Source organism: Paroedura picta, chromosome 13 (genome assembly GCF_049243985.1).
Source record: "Paroedura picta isolate Pp20150507F chromosome 13, Ppicta_v3.0, whole genome shotgun sequence".
Classification (NCBI taxonomy): domain Eukaryota; kingdom Metazoa; phylum Chordata; class Lepidosauria; order Squamata; family Gekkonidae; genus Paroedura; species Paroedura picta.
Genome location: NC_135381.1, coordinates 19379330 through 19384446, shown reverse-complemented (window position 1 = coordinate 19384446; position 5117 = coordinate 19379330).

Below are 5117 nucleotides of genomic sequence, written 5' to 3'. Positions count from 1 at the left end.
GCTCCAGCCGGCCCAATGCAGATGTTGCCCTGGAGCCAAATAAGCGGGGGATGCAAGGAAGCCCTTTGGGGGGGCCCTTGCGATGTATCCCCCCCCCCCGCTCTTCTTCACAAGGAGGTGCTACTCGACACCCTCACAACCTGAACCTCTTCCTTTGCCAGGCATCCCCCCTCACTCCTGAAAGTACAGAGCCCTAGCTGCCCCTCTTTTCCAGCAACCTACTATGGGCTTTTCCAGCCCGCACCACCACACACACACCAGTAACCAGAAGTGGGGCACGCGGCTCCACTGCCTGGAGGCTTCTTGCCTTCTGCTTCTTACCCTTGCAGGCTGGTGGTGAGAATGCAGCTCAGACACAGATTTCCCAGCATTGCTCTTTCAGAGGTTATTACCTTAAAATCTATTTACCACAGGACTAAGCAACCTTTTTGGACCAAGTGACAACAGAAATGTGTCTACCAGTGACGATGTTGGTGTGCTGGCACATGGGGCGGTGGGAATTGTACTTGGATAGATATACTGGGAAAAAGCCAAGTCATTGCAGCTCTGCCAGTGCCTCAGTTGCTTTTGCCAAGCAACATAGTCTGGCATGCTGCTGTTTGACATGTGGGGTTGGAATGGACTACTTGGATCAGTTGGGCTTACTTGCAAGTAAAAATGTATGCTGTTCTTTTTTTAAAGTTCACAACAGCCCTATGAGGTAGGCTAGGCTGAAAGAAAGTGAAGTTTTATGGTAGAGTTCTTGCTCATTTGATAAGACTGGACATCTGCCACTTGCCCACCTTAGGTATTCTAAGTGAGAGATAGGTTTGTTTTTTTTCCCCCACAACAGGAGGTATGAATAAAGAAACAGAGAAGTAAGCTATATATGGTGCCTTTATTTTATTCCAATGATGATGTCCTTGCTTGAAACTTCAATGGGAAAACTCCTCACTGATGTTTGTTGACCCTTCCACTTGTTAGTGTGCTTTAACTGTTTTATGCACATTTATAATCATAATCAGAGGCCAAGCCTGTTGCATTCAGGAATATGATGGGCGCTAGATTAGGGGGTGGTGGAGTGGAAGAACTTTACGGATGGCCTCCCCCTTCCCCCCAAGACTTGGAAAGGCTGCAGGCAACTGATAGGGTAGTCACTAGCAGGGGCAGCTCTCATGCAGCAGGGATCTGCAGCCTCCAAGCCTCAGAGGGAAGTGGAAGGAGGAGGGGGTGGTTAGGGGTGGGGGACAGAAGGTGATTGGCTGGCCACTGGATAGACAGGCAAGCCAGCTGAAGGAGGCACTTAGGGGCTGAACAGCCGCCCTGAGTGGGCGTTAAGATCTGAGTGGCACTTAAGCCATGAGACACGCTCCTCCTCCAAGCCCTTACCAGAAATATATTATGTGGAACAGATATGTGGAACAGATATATTTATTATATGCATTTTTAATCTTGTTTTAATGTATTTACTGCCTTAGGTACCCAGAGCTGAGTTGAAAAGCAGCTTAGAAATGTTTTAAATATAAAATAAAGAGATATACAGGCGACTCACATTTCCCTAGAGCAGAAGAAAGGGTGGATATGCTATCCTTTGCCTTCTCTCTCCCCACCCCACTTTTCAAGTTTTGGCAACCTGAGGCCTATAAGATAGAAAAAAACATACCACTACTTAGCAAGTATTGTTAATGGTTGTCTATAGAATATCTTTCCTGTGATTGTACATATTAATATTAATTTCAGACAAGTATTGATAACTCATACAAGCTTTTTAAAAAATTTGAGACACCATTCCATCTTAACGACCTTATAACCCCTCAAATCCTTTTGCAGCTTTGTTCATTAAACCGTTTTGTTTATCCTACCAATAGCAACAATTTCAACAACACTTCTACTGTGGTCCCATAGGTTGGTCTTTGTTCGGGAGCAGTTCATGGGGAGGAGTTTCTGGGGGAGGCAGCAGGAATTGTTGGTTCGGTCGACCTCAACCAAATGACTGGCAGAAGAGCTCCATTTTGCAGGCCCTATGGAACTGTGCTAGCTCAGGTATGGCCCTTTTCTCTTCAGGGAGCTCATTCCACAAGGGAGCAAAGAGAAAGCTCTGGGCCTGGTTGAGATCAGATGTGCTTCTTTGGGGCCAGGGATCACCAGCCAATTGGAAGTGGCAGAGCATAGGGTTATTTGGGGGTTATATACAGTGAGGCGGTCCCTCAGGTACACTGTGAGCACTAATTGCTGCACACCATCCAGGTTAGGCAAGCATGCTTCTTCGCTTGGACCCTTCTTGTCTAGCCTTAGGACCTCCATCTTTGAAAGGTTGAGCTTCAGACGGCTCTGCTTGAGCCACCTCATCACTGCTTCCAGACATCTGCCTTCAGTCTTATGTGTCAGGATGTAATTATGTTTTCCTGGACAGTAATACAAATACATTAAACTACTGACTTTTTAAAGGTACTCTACCTGTTAGATATGAGTGTTGTCTTACTTATCCCCTAGTGGGGGAAAATAAGGTCCTTAACAACGTCAAGAATCTGAACTTTTACAACTTAGCTAACCTTTCTGAATCCTTCCTCTTTTTCAAATATCTGGTTTAAAAGCCAATATATCTCTTTCTCAGATGAACCCACCTCAGGTTTGTGGTAAGAATAAACTGTAGACTCAAGACACCTTTATTGGCGTAACAAAACATCCAAATCAGAGAAAAATTAAACCTATGTAAGACACTTTGAGCGAAGGATGGGATAAAAAGAACACAATTCAATTACTACTGTTGAGTTACCTTGGGCCAATCATCCTGTCTTGGCCTAACCTACCCAACAGGGCCATTGTGAAGATAAAAGGAAGAATCGTGCCTGCTGTCTGGTGGCTATGTTGCTACAATGAACACCCATGAGGTGTTGCAGTGTGATTTACACAATGCAGATTCAGTGCCATTGAATGTAGGGGGACTTGCACACATACAATGAGCTACAAGCAAGAAGTCCTTAGGTCAAATATCTGCTTTCCTGGATTTTATTGTTGACATGAAGTAGCTTCATGTTGACATGAAGCTACAAACCCTTGGTCTGTTATGATCTGTCTTGTCCACTCTGATTAACAGCAGCTTCCCAGGGTGTCAGGGAGAGGCATTTCATGTCACCTCCTGCTTGGGCTTTTAACTAGAGATGCACAGGATTGAACCTGGGACCTTAAGCATGCACAGCTGATGTTCTTTCACTTTCCTCTCCTTATTCTCTCTGCTCCCCATCTGAGATCAGAAATGGGCAAATCTTCGGTTTTAAGAGAGTGGTCTCTATCACCCCAGGCAATCTTCTTGTCTGCTGAGTGTGTTCTCGAGTGTAATCTACTTACATGGGGCAAAAGTGAGGGCAAAGGAACCTGCTCCAGTGTATAGCATTCCTTAGCATCCCCTGCAATGTTTACTTATGTTGCAAATGTTCAGACTCCTTGGATTAAACTGGTGCAGAGTTCCCAAAGGAATAAAGGCTCGCAGAAAGCCATTCTTTACATGGAGTTTGATGAATGCACGTACCATGAATCACACAGGCACCTAAGAAAATTCATGGCATGTTTGAAAGTGGGGCTTTTGGTGAGCGTTAGAGGTGGTCATTATTAACTGGGAGGAAGGCATCAGATAGGCTAGCACAAACATTTACCCCCTGCAGACCCAATCTGTCGAATGGGGTGCAGGCCTTGTCCTCTACATCGCTGCTGTCTTGGCTTCCAAGCTCCTGCGGCACGCAAGCCAGATGAGACGTGCAGTGTTGGTGAAGGGAATGGGCAGCTGTTTCAGAGAAAGTCATGATACTACAGAAGATAAAAATTGAAAACTGAACAAGAGATACTGGCGGGGTCAGGTTGCCAGCATAGACATGGTCAAACCTGATTCTCTGGTACACAAGATTAGGATTGCCAAGGACCACTTTGGAAGGGCATCAGACTCCTGCCTGATTTTCAAACAGTAGCCATGTCAGGAGCATAAATGCAGAAAGACAGAAACATGTCCACACAGGGAAGAGAATTCATCTGTGGATACTCGCTCCCACTCCCAAAGTATACCTCTTTCCTCTTACTGCTGTGTGTTGTCTGCAGCTTAACAGTTAAACTGGAGTCCTGCAGCACCTGAGAGATCAACAAGGTTTTCAGGGTATACATCTTCAAGAGTCAAAGCTCCCTTCAAAGTTTATACCCTGAAAACCTTGTTAATTTCTAAGTTGCTACTGGACTCAAATCTAACTGCACAAGCTAGGGATTCCTGGACAGCACAGGAACGGAGGCAGATTTGCCCCAAACAGAGCTCCATATATGGGAGTGGGGAGGGAGTAGGCACAATTTCCTTCTTTTGAAAATCTTCCTCCATGCCCCTTCCCTCACCATCAGGTTTTCTCCTTGCCAGGGCCTCTCCTGCCTCCTGTTGCGATGGCCTCCAGGCATGCATTTCCTGCTGCTTTCTCTAGAGAGGCTTGTTTTCAGTGGCAGTTGTGTGTGTGTGTGTGTGGGGGGGGGTGTTTGCTGCATGCGCAGATACACAGCAGGAGGAAATGCTGCATCCAGACTCAGCAAGTGGGAAATAGCACTGTGAACTACCCTTTTGGAAATATGGTGTTCTACACAACTGTTACTGGGAGATGTAATAAGTGTTGGTCAGAGCTCTGATAATGGAACGGCTATGCAAGAAAGACTGTTCAGAGGTTCCTAGCGGTGGGGAGGATTGCCCTATTGCTGAGTATCTCAGCACTGGAGACCCTGTTGATTCCTCCACAGGTGTTCTCTTTTGGACATGGTGATCCAGTTAGGACACCCATCTTCCCAGTGGGTGGGGGCAGACTGAGGGAAATTACATATGGGAAAAAAAGGATAATATAGAATTGTAGAATAAAAGGATAGCTTTAAGTCAGCAGGATGGCAGTACAGCGCATGGCAAATTTGGAGCCAGCTTGGTGTAGTAGTTAGTGGCGTGGACTTCTAATCTGGCGAGATGGGTTTAATTCTGCGCTTCCCCACATGCAACCAACTCGGTGACCTAGGGCTTGCCACAGCACTGAGAAAGCTGTTCTGTCTGAGCAGTAATATCTGGGCTCTCTCAACCTCACCTCCCTCACAGGTTGTCTGTTGTGGGGAGAGGAAAGGGGATTGGTAAG